The sequence below is a fragment of the Typopeltis vanoorti genome, chromosome 2 (genome assembly GCF_054136105.1).
Source record: "Typopeltis vanoorti isolate ZY-2024b chromosome 2, IOZ_Tvanoo_1.0, whole genome shotgun sequence".
NCBI lineage: Eukaryota > Metazoa > Arthropoda > Arachnida > Uropygi > Thelyphonidae > Typopeltis > Typopeltis vanoorti.
This window is the reverse complement of record NC_143550.1, coordinates 5,844,780-5,857,278: the sequence shown is the minus strand read 5'-3', so window position 1 is coordinate 5,857,278 and position 12,499 is coordinate 5,844,780. Positions and strand designations below refer to the sequence as shown.

The 12,499-nt window shown below is 40.1% G+C and overlaps 1 protein-coding gene across 3 annotated transcripts in view; it reads left to right on the top strand.

The window, feature by feature from the left end:
* The window catches only part of LOC150108796 (uncharacterized), a 478,706-nt gene that overhangs the window by 80,187 nt on the left and 386,020 nt on the right, over positions 1–12,499 (top strand). The window lies entirely within an intron of this gene.

The following is a 12,499-nucleotide window of genomic DNA, read 5'->3' as shown; positions in this document are numbered from 1 at the left end:
TGACCTAGGTACCAAAATGTCTTTTCATCGTAATAGTTCACTAAATTTGCTTTCACCTGCCCATATACATTCATGGTACTGAACCAGCACCCATTCTCGTCTGGTATCTGTTCCACAACATGGGGATGAGTTGGTATTCAACCTATTCCTAAACAGGAAGATTAAATGTTACCACCAGACTTTCAACACGTTAGCCATACAGCCATGTCATTTTCTTCACCAGCTGAATGCACACCAATTAATCAGTGGTTATCTGTATAGATTTACCACTGTAAATTCACAGCACATCTTCTTTGACTTATTCACATCTCCATATTGGAAAGATTTGGAGAAACTTGTGCATTCATTCACTCTTGACATTTCCACTACTTGATTGAGTCTGGCATTGATGCTGGTTCATTGAACTTCTGTCTACTGGGCTGCCTTTTGCCCATTATAATTAAGCAACCATCTTCCTCTGTGACCATTCACTAGATGTCATAATGGATTATTTCCTCTTATCAGATTTAATTTCCCTATTGGTCTGGAAGTGCTCAAGAGCTTTGTTCTTTCATCAGCTCCACTTTGTTATCATCATCATCAAATTCCTGATATGAACTCTCAAGGTATGTACAAGATACTATGATAGCACTATCTGATTAATCTGCATTATGACTAGCTGCTTATCAATAGCTTTCTTTAAAATGAATCTTTTAATTGTCATGTTCTGGGATCACTTAAAGGTTGAAGCTGGATAACTGAGAGAAGACCTCCATGTAGAAGGAATTCAGAGAACCAATTGGGTTTCTGATCTAATGTCTACTACACACCTTCTTATAATACACCCTATAAATTCTCGTAATACACCTTTGACAGCAAAGGTTGGTCCAATGGTAGAACCTCTGCTACTAATGGCTCACACAAAAAGTTAAGCAAGTTTGAGCACGGTTAGTAGTTGGAAGGGGTTCAATCATTCGATGCTGTTGGCATACTCTTCCTCGATGAGTCTTTGGACTCCCTGGAAATGTCACATAAAAAAAATAATAATAATAAGTATGGTATCTACCTAGATAATGGATGAACAAGGATGGGTTTGCAGTTTGGTTGACCAAACAAATTGTATTCTTATTGGCTTAAACCAAAATTCAGAATGATGGTATGACATGATAGAATTTCATGCCATTTGGAGTGTTTCCCAGTTAAACAAAGTTCCCACTTTTTTTCGACAGGAAACCAGTGTACACAGAAAAAAAAAAGTCAGCTACTGAAACAAACTCTAACACATCATCAACAGACATCAAGGTTGAAACCATCAACAACAAGACATGAACTCATGTTTTGAACAGTTCAAGACTAATCATTACTAACACCATGTTCCAACATGAACATGTGCAAATTCATATGGTAAAAAGATACATGAAATAAGTTTCATTGAGTTTGGCATCGATGCTGAGTAAAGTACTGTCCATTGGGCTGCCTTCTGCCCTTTATAATTGAGCAACCAGCTTCATTGGTGAATGGGTTCAAGATGATGTACAATAGGTATTGTGTGAACAATTGTTAAAGTAGTTCTCCTATGACGAGTCTTTGACTCCATGGAGATAACTGAGAAATAATAATAATTATTTTGAGAAACTTACCATATAGTCAGTGTGCAAGGTGATGGCCATGTATGAAGGCCTCAGAAATCTCTTTTCAAAATGCTGATTTTGTATTATACCCTTCATATAAGACAACCAAAAATTTTATGCTTACTGCTGACAGCTTCTTACAAATTACTTTTACTTTAATATAAGATCGCATCTCCAGTCCCAGTTGGAGAGGGTGATGATGTGGTTTTGACTTGGAAGATGAATAGGCAGGCAGGAGTATTAAAGAGAAAGGAATTTAAATGGAGTTATAAGGCAGATGATTGCCGGCCTGGTTGGCCGAGTGGTTAGTGCATCCATTCTCCAGCCATAAGGCTACGGACTTAAATCCCACTGTGGGCATGGATGTTTGTGATGGTCTGTGAAAATACTAGTGGTGGTGGGCAGTAGATGGCGGTAGTGTAGTTGCAGTTCATTGTGGTTGGTGGAGACAGAGAGTAGTAAAACAAGTTCCCTCTCTCGATAAGTCTTTGGAGTCCCTGGAGATGTCACGTAATAGTAATAATAATAATGATAATATAACAGACTTAGAAATCAGTTTGGAGCAGTTCCATGGATGGAGGAATTGGAAGAGTGAAATATCAAAAGTACATGAGAATAAACTTGAATATGAGGAGAGATTGGACATGAGATCTAAGGAATATCCTAGGAATTGTTTTGTTATGCAGCACAGGAGTAAGAATGATTGTGGAAGAATGATATTGTTAGATATGTTATTGTTAGTTATGATATTGTTAGACAAAGATGGGAGCAGAATGACCAATGCAAAGGCTATGGTGGAGTTGTTTATTGAACACTTTATTGCAGTATTTCATTCTGGAGATGTAGGTTTTAATACTAGAGAGATGGTTTAGAAGTTCATTGGAACTGGATGGGATTTTGCCATGGTTTTGAAGGAATGTGCTAAAAAGAGTGGAAGGAGGGTAAGATAGTGCTGCCATTTCATAAGGGTGGTATTAGAGTGGATAAGTCAAACTATAGACCAGATTGTATTTCATCAGTAGTTGTTAAGAAGGTTTCGAGAAATTAGTAAGAAATCATATGCATCATTGGATAGATGAGGATAATGTTATCTGCGAAAGTAATTATGGATTGTTAAGGGGAATTCATGTTTTAATACTCTGATTGCCTTTTATAATAAAGTAACAAGATTGATGAGGAAAGGTATATTCTACCATTTTTTTGGGGATTTTTCAAAGGCATTTAGCAGAGTGCCACATAATAATATGTATATAATAATATATAATATACATAAATATACATAATAATATATATAATAATAATAATAGCCGGCCTGGTCAGCCAAGTGGTTAGCATATCTGCTCTACAGCCAAAAGGCTGTGGGTTCGAACCCACAATGGGCATGGATGTTTGTGATTGTCTGTGAAAATACTTGTGGTGGTGGTGGTGATGGGCAGTAGATGGCACTGGTGTAGATGATGATGGTAATTGCAGCTTTCTGTAGTTGGTGAATTGAGTAGAGGAGACAGAGTTGTAGAGTAGGTGCCCTCCCTAGATGAGTCTGTGGACTCCTTGGAGGCGTCAAGTAATAATAATAATAATAATAAACTGATATTTAAGGTAGAGCACATGGGTTTAGATGTCAGATTAGAATTAGATTAAGGATTGGCAGTGTGATAAATATCTGACAGCCAATCAGAAGGTTACAAGTGGGGTCCCATGGGACTCATTACTTGAACTGGTATTGCTTAACTTTTATATCAGTGACATTATTCAGTTGTTTGCTGATGGTGTGAAATTGGGAAGGGTTATTAGTAATAGTGCCAATGTGGTAGCCCTTCAGAATGGCAAATGAGTGGGAATATTACCTTAATTCAATTAAACGTAAAGTCCAGAAATTAGGGATACTCGAAGGGAGGCTGCATATTCTGTTGGAGAAACTGTTGTAGGAAGTGAGTGAATCAAGAGACCTTGCAGTGATGGTTGATAGAATACTGAAGTTCAGGGGATATATTGAAAAAGTGGTGAAGGTAGTCCTGAATATTGGTGCAATTCTGAGTATGTTGACCAGCAGATAGAATTGTTGTGATTCCACTGTATAAAGCCCTGATCAGACCTCACTTGGACTGTTGTGCCAAGATTTGGTCCTAGGGATAAATGTGGGATACAGTTCGTTGTAGTTGGTGAATTAAGTGGTGGAGATGGAAAGTTGTAGATTAGGTATCCCCCTCCCTCGATGAGTCTTTGGACTCATCGAGGGAGGGGGACACCTATAATAATATATAATATACATAAATATACATAATAATATATATAATAATAATAATAGCCGGCCAGGTCAGCCAAGTGGTTAGCATATGGTGTGAAATTGGGAAGGGTTATTAGTAATAGTGCCAATGTGGTAGTGATGTCATGTAATAATAATAATATTACACAACATGTCATGTAATAATAATAATAATAAATGTTTAACTGTGGAATGCATTGCCTTGGAAGTAGTACAGATGCAGATAACAAAAATAATATCAGGAAAGTATGATATTAGTTATGAGGATAGACTGCCTTGTTGGTAGATAGAAGAAGGAGTGATAAGATTGAGATATTTAAACTGTTGAGAGGTAGTTACAGGGTTGCCACTGGGGAGTTCTTTTGCATGGCATATCAAAAGAAAGGAACGATGACAAGGCGCCATTTTGTAGGTTGCGAAAGGAAGTTGTGAGAGGGTGAAGTGCAATTTCTTTGCATGGAGGATGATACATTCATTCAATGCATTGCCTGATAGGCTGGTAGTAAGCCCATGAAGGATTTTGTCTAGGTTAGGCCTTCCATAATGAATCTTGTGACTCCATGAAGATCCTGAATAATAATAATAATAATAATCATTGTCTCCGCAAAGTATGAAAGTTGATAGTGCATGAACAGATTTTGAATCTGTGTGGTGCAAAGTTGAAATAAACAGGTTAGTATATCTGATAGGATGCTGTTATAGCCCAGGGAATGCAGATAATACTGATTGTGAAATGTTTAGGCAAATTAGTTGGGCATGTAAAAAGAAGGTAATCCTGATCGGAGACTTTAATTACAGGAATGTAGACTAGAAGGAGGAGATAGTGTATGGGAACAAGGAGAGCAAGTTTGTGGAATTTCTGAGAGATAAGTATCTTAAGCAGCACGTGATTGAAGCAAGAGGCATTAATGTTTTGGATTTTGTAATAAACTCACAAGATGTAGTTGTTAATGAGGTGTTGACACTGCTGCCAGTTGGTGACAGTGATCATGAGGTACCTGATTGAGAAGTGATGAAACAAGAAAAGGTCACTGCCAAAAATGGATACATGTGGAAGTATAAAGCAGGTGATTATAGGAAGCTCTGTAGTCAGTTAGCATCAGTATGTTGAGTTGATAAGCTAAGTGGAAAAGAAGTTGAGAATGCACGGACACTCACAAGGCAGTATCTGACAAAAGCAATGTATGACTGCATAACGAGAGTTAAGCGAGTAAATAGAGTGGGAATGAAATGGATAAACAGCAAAATCAAGCAAGCTGTGCTGGAAAAGAAAATGTTATGGAGGCAGTACAAAGCAGTTGGTGGTGGTGATGAGATCAATGAAGAGTATAAAGTGCAGGCTAGAAAGGTGACTAGCATGGTAAAGAAAGAAAAGATGCAGTATGAGAGGAGATTGTCTGGTCAGGCCAAGGTTAACTCAAGAGAATTTTTCTGCTACATGGCAAGCAAGAGGAAGAATAATTATGGCAGACTAACATTGATGGATAGTTACAGCAGCAGACTAAGAGCTGCAAAGGATATAGTGGAATTATTGAACGAGCACTATAATATACCTGGTGCAATATATAGAAGAGAGGCTATTATTCAGAGAATTGGAAGTGAAAGAAACAGAGGTTGGTTGGGTTAGATATAAATAAGGCTGTGTGAATAGATGACATATCACCATGTATTCTTAAGGAATTTGCACCGCAGTTGGTTATGCCCTTAACTTGGTTGTTTAATGACAGTCTTGCAGTTGGTAGGGTTCCTAAGGAGTAGAAAGAATGTTAAATAGTACCACTCCACAAGCATGGTTCTAAGACAGAAGTGTCCAACTATAGGCCAGTCTGTATAACTGCAGTTGTGGTCAGGGTGTTGGATAGATTGGTAAGGAATAGAATACAGAATTGGTTTGATGAACATAGCATTCTTTATGATGGTCAGCATGGATTTGTAAAGGGTAGGTCCTGTTTTAGTAATTTACTTGCATTTTACGATATGGTGACGAGTGTGTTAGATAAGGGAGAATCGCATACAGTGATATTCTTAGACTTTGCAAAAGCATTTGGTAGATTATCACATGAAGTTGGTTTACAAACTGCAGAGGATGGGAATAGAGGGTATATTGGTTAGATGGATCAGAGATTGGCTCTCTGAACGATACCAGCAAGTTGTGTATGATGGTGCGGTGTCTCAAAAAAGAAGGGTTAACCAGTGGCATGCCCCAGGGTTCTGTTCTTGGGATCCCTGCTGTTTAACTTGTTTGTAAACGATATATCATGTGGATTGACTGCTGATCTTCAGTTTTTTTGCTGATGATGCAAAGTTGGGAAGAACTGTAAGTAGCACTGCTGATGCTGAATCCTTCAGGAAGATTTGAATGGACTTTTTTCTTGGACAAAGGAGTGGATTGTAGTTTTAATATCAAATAGTGCAAGGTGTTGCATTTTGCCGTCCAGAAATATAAGGCTGTGTACTATATCGATGGTTCCGTACTGCAGGATGTGGATGAGATTAGAGATTTGGGAGTGATGGTTGACAGTAGACTGAAGGTATTGCTAGTGTTGCAAAGGTTGCATGAAGTAGTGCTGCTATGATAAGAAGTACTCTAACATGGAAGGATAACGAAATTGGTTGTGCCACTGTATGAGGCACTGGTCACCACACTTGGACTGTTATGCTCAGATCTGGTCACCTGGTTTTCAATGTGATGTGGAGACATTGGAGAGGGTCCAGAGACGAGTGACTAAGACAATATCAGTAGTTTGGAATGCAGGCTATGGAGAGAGAGGTTGAAGAAATGTTGGTTGCAGAGGTTGGTGCATAAGAAGAAGAGAGGTGATATGATGGAGACGTTTACGTTAGTGAGAGGATTTTATCAGATTAATCCAGAGGGGATTATAAAAAGAGTAGAAAGGGAAAAGGGAAAGAAGAAGAGGTCATTTCTGGAAAGTTTGTAAAAGTATGGTGAATAACAGTGTGAGAAGTAGATATTTTACATGGAGAATTGTCAGTGAATGGAATGCATTGCCTGACTGTGTTGTTAATGCAAGGAGTGTTAAGAATTTTAAGTTCTCTATGATAAATATTTTAAGTTCTCTATGATAGATATGTTGTCAGTCGAATGAACTTCCCACGAGGAGTCTGCCAATTCCATGGAGGGTGTAATAATAATAATAAATGATAATTATTTGTCGACAGTTCACTCATGGCCATCCACAGCAATCCATGTTAAAAATACCAAGCAATTTTAAACCTGGTTTTACTCCATTTCCCAAGTAAGCAAACAGACAATAAGTCAAGTTTGCACCTGCAAATGATGCAAGTCTAGCTGATCCTACAGGTAGTGCAAGACCAAGGCAACTCGTGGTAAAGGTGGCATAAGCACTGATCACTAATCTTAATATTTACCCTTAATGCCAAAACACATCTCCAAGAAGGGGATGCATGATGTTTTGTATTAAAGGCAAGGGGCCACTACCCAGACCGGTTTCGACCTTTATTGAGGTCTCATCAGTGGGAGCTAGGTTAGAAATACCAAGATTTAGTAATACAGAGCTTATAAGTATTTTACCAGAACAAGTTGCCATAAGGTGTTTTAACCTTATTAAATAAAAATCTCTGGAGGAGATATAAATGTAGAAAGTATTTTACCTTGGTTATAATAAATGTTAAAAATACTAAGCAATTTTAAACCTGGTTTTACTCCATTTCCCAAGTAAGCAAACAGACAATAAGTCAAGTTTGCGCCTGCAAATGATGCAAGTCTAGCTGATCCTACAGGTAGTGCAAGACCAAGGCAACTCGTGGTAAAGGTGGCATAAGCTCTGATCACTAATCTTAATATTTACCCTTAATGCCAAAACACATCTCCAAGAAGGGGATGCATGATGTTTTGTATTAAAAGCAAGGGGCCACTACCCAGACCTGTTTTGACCTTTATTGAGGTCTCATCAGTGGGAGCTAGAATGGGAGTTAATGTCTTTCATCATCGGCCTTTGGAGTATAAAGATTGCTGAGGGTCAGCAGGTAGTAATAGGGGAGATTAAAGAAAGGTAGAGTAGGATAGTAGTAGGTAAAAAGAGGCCTCAGTCAAACCGTTTAGCTGTATAACCCAGAGGTTGTGGCTAAAAGGTCTGTAAAACATCATCTCCTTACACCTGTTCTAAAAAAAAAACTTTGAAATAAACTTTTCTTATATGCGCTCGTAAAATACTTTTAAATTAACAATTTAACTGACCAGGTGTCTTTGGAGGTCATCTTCTAACACCTGTTTTAGTATAAAACTTAATCCGGATTTTTTTTTTTTTTTTTTTTTTTTTTTTTTACTTAGATATAAAGATTATGGTAGGAGGTTTTTTTTTTTTTTTTTTTTTTTAAAATATATATATATAAACAGCAAAAGAACTGGCCAACCTTACACCACGGGAAGAGCAAGATTTGGGGGAAGAATCTGGCCCGAGAGATACCACTCACAAGGAGCAGTACTGCCTCGCTGTAAGCCTTCACAGCCCGGGTTCTCAGATCTGCCCCCTCCTATATGAACTGTAAGAACTCGTGAAGAGAGAAAAAGAGAAGGGGAAAAAAAAATAGACAAACATATTTCTTTTTAAAGGAAGAGACACGGTATAATTAAGCCCTGTCTCAGGACACAGAGGATAGGAGGTTTGCACCATTTATTTACAAACCTCCCATCCCCTAGTATATGTCTTTCTTGTGCGAAAAACCTAGGTAGGTAGAAATAGATCCTGCTGAGTATTTTGGCTTGTATACTGTTTTCATCGCTGATTTGGAACTTTTTCCGCACTTTCCAGATGTGATACTTGATTACATTGATGAGAAAAATTGTAAATTTCTGAATTTTCTTGACTGGTGGGGGAAATTGCAGGTACAAGACCTCCTCTAGTGTAAGCGGCTGGATTCCCAGTACTGCGCTTAATCTTTGCCAGACATATTGGGCAGGGGGGCATGAGTAAAAGAAATGTCCCACCGTTTCAATGCTCTGGCAGACGTCGCAGAAGGGGTCGCATGGTCTTGAATTGTATCGGGACATAACCAGTTTCACCGGTAGCTGACCATAGGCTATTCGCCATGCCAGATCCCGGTGAAATGGCTGTCCCCAGCTATTTCTGATATTTTGAAATAGCGTTTCCATGTTAGTTTCTATATTTGGCTTATCACATCCGGAAAGTCGAAAGAACTCCCAATATCTTGCTTGTGGCTTTAATTTTAGAATTTCCATCCCTTCGGTTTTAAATTTTTTAAGCTGTTGGCATAATGGATAATACCATTCTGGCACAACCTCTGCGCTGGGATCAGCATGTCCCGTGGTCCCGAAGTAGGGGAGAAAATGCCCTAGAAAGTATTTAATTAGGGATCCTGAAATATGGTTAGATTTTAAGGCCTTCCCTATGGTTTTGAGAGTGTTTGCATAGAATAGGCAGTTTAATTTCGGAAGTGAGAAACCCCCTTGATTGATTTTGAGTTTTAGATATTCTTTTTTAACATCATGCTTTCTTCCGTTCCAAAAAAAATCTATTAGTATTTTGTAAAGTTGTCCCTCTTGGGTTTTTTTTATATTAGTAATATTTATTGTATGCATTAGCATGGGGATTATTACTGTTTTTATTATTACTGTTCTTCCGTAGAAGGAGAAATAATTTGGTTTAAAAGGTTTTATTTTCTTTTCGCACTCTTCCCGCAATTTCTTTACAGGCAGTACCGGGCTCGCCGTGAGTGGGACGCCTAGTACTGTTAGCAGCTGAGTTTGCGGGACTAAACCACAAGGAAGGTTATTTCTATGGAAATTTCCAAAAATTTTAATTTTGGTCTTCAAAGTATTAACGCGAAGACCACTGGCCATGCTGAATTTTTGCAAAATGCCGAAATAAATGTAGATGGACTCAGAATCTCTGAGCGTCGCCACTACATCATCGGCATATGCTACAATTTTGCTCTGTCTGGAGACTAGAGGTAGCGGTATTCCTCTAATTGCAGGGGAGTTATCTATTTTTCTTATGAGGGGTTCTAACGCGAGTGAGAAGAGGAGAGGGCTTAGTGGGCAGCCCTGTCTTACCCCCTTTTTAATAGGAACTGGTTCCGAGAGGAACCCGTTGATAGCTATTTGGGTAGAGGCCTTTGCGTAGATGTTTTTGATTGTTTGCCTAAGCCTCCAGCCCACACCTATTTTCTGAAGGATGTCCTGCAAGTACGTGTGTCTGACGCTGTCGAACGCTTTTTCCAGATCTGTAGAGAGAAGTGCCAAAGGGTAATTTTTATTTTTGGCCAGATGGATTAGATCTCTTAAGAAAAAGAGATTTAATTCCATCGATCTACCCGGTATTCCGTAAACCTGGGTGCTTGTTATGATTCTTTCTACACCGCATTTGATGCGGCTGCAGATAATTTTTGCAAATATTTTGTAATGCGAATTAGTTAGGGAGATCGGTCGCCAGCTATCTGCCAAGGTGCGATCTCGATCTTTCTTTGGGATAAAAATTGTGTAGCTTTTAACGAATTCCTCGGGGATATTTCCCGAAGTGAGGAATTCGTTAAATATTTTGACTAAAACTGGTAGTGCGTAGTCCCAGATAGATCGGTAGAATTCTATCCCTAACCCATCTAACCCTGGGGTTTTTCTTGCCTTCATTGTTTTGCAAGCTGTTTTTATTTCCTCAGCAGTTATCGGCCTGTCATGCAGAATGGTAAGATGCTCAGGAAGACGTGTGATGTCCCACTCATTGAAAACATCTGCGCTCTGCTGATCCGAAAAAGCGCCGAGGTACTGCTGATGGAAAATGCGAAGTATTTCAGGGGTTGATTTTATCAGTTTGCCATTCTCTTGGATCTGGTAAACCGTTCGCTCGTCATATGCCGCCACCCGTTTTTGATTGTAGAAAGCGGCGGAAGGTGTTTCCAAATATCTGAGATAGAGTCTCGCTCGAAAATCGAGGTCCTCGACTCTATTCTGCCGCTCTTGATGTAGCTCGATTTCTACCTGTCTGATAAGATCGCTACAGGGAATTCCTCTCCGCTCGTTGGTGCGGTACCAGCCGAGCTCCCTATAGAGATCCCTCAGACGTTGTCTCTGTTGGTGTGCCCTTTCACGCCCACACCGCTGAAAGAGTTCCCTTGCCTGCGACTTGAACTGTAGCCAGGTTTCCCAGTCCCAGTTAGTGTCTCTCCATTCGTTACAGAGGTTCTGTAGCTTATCGCTAAAAAGACTGGGGAAATTGGGAGGGAGCCTCCAAGGACCTCTGACTGTTTCTATTATTTCTGGTATCCTTATTTTTAATAGTACCATTTTGTGGTCTGTTAGCAGACCTCTCACAGCGATATGACGTACCCCAAGAACATGTGGTTCTAAAAACTGGGATACATAGAACCTGTCGAGCCTTGTTGATATCTGACCACGGCACCACGTTGTTCCAACTTTTAGTGGATTCTGCCATCTCCAGATATCAATAAGGTCGAAGTTTTCGCAGCAACGTTTCAGTGCTGCAAAACCGCCAGTTCCGCTGTTAGCATTCCCGCCTATTTTGTCATATCGTGCATCTTCTATACAGTTCCAGTCGCTCGCCACGATTAGGTGTTGCGCGCCTAGAAAATAGTTTTCCAGTGTGGCAAAGAAACCGTTTCGTTGGTGGGGGTTGTTTGGGGCGTAGACAGCAGCAAACCGGGTGTTACCAGGGGTGGGGATACTAATTCGCCCCCCCCGCGATTGGGGGGGGCGAATTAGTATCCCCACCCCTCGCGAGTGAGCTTCCCCGAAGCACCAGTAGCTGGTGACCAGGTAGCTTCTCGAAAAATTCTCCACGTCCCAGTGTTTGTCAAAGTGGGTTTCTTGCAAGAATAAAATGTTGATATTATGCATTAGCATCAGTCTCCAGACAGCGCTTTGCGCCTAGGATTGTGCAGACCGCTTACGTTTAATGTTGCAATTTTTAAACTTTGGTTCATTTTAGAGGTTGGGGGAGGTGTTACTTCGTTTACGAACTTCCTGGATTTCTGGGGGGGCGGGGGGGGGCGGTTGTATTGTTATCCTCCATGTTGCTGTCCTAGAATTTCATATCATCGTCAGAATCGTCTTTACCGGAGATCTGGGATTCCAGTTCCCCTGGTTCCCCCATTGTTGTTAGATTTTCCTTTGCTGGTGTTGGGGTTTCACTATTATTTTCTGTTGGATTTGGGCTGCTGGCTTTTGTCCTTTTATTTTCTTCTGTGTCCGAGTCTCTCGTGCGTTTTGCGGCACTGTTTGCTTCCATTTTTTCTTCTCTTGTTTCTGTTTTACTAGTAGGGGTTTCTACCTTTGAGGAGCGCTGCTTCTTCTTTTCTGTTTTCCTTGGTGTGGTTTGTTTCAACAATTGAGGATCTGCTATCAACATCGTGTCAGGTGGTGGCTGTACGGATGGAGCTGCTTCTTGCTCTGCCATCGCAGGGTTTTCTGTAGGTATTGCAGAGGCAGGGGTTATATTACCTCCTGTTCTTTCCGCAGCTGTTCTATGCGGGCATTCATTTACTTTGTGTTTTGTGTCCCCGCATTTTAAACATGCTTGATCGCATTTATCCAGGCCATGACCTGCTGTCAAGCAGTTTTGGCATTTGCCTTTGGGGCAGTCTGCTCCCATATGTTCGAAGGATCCGC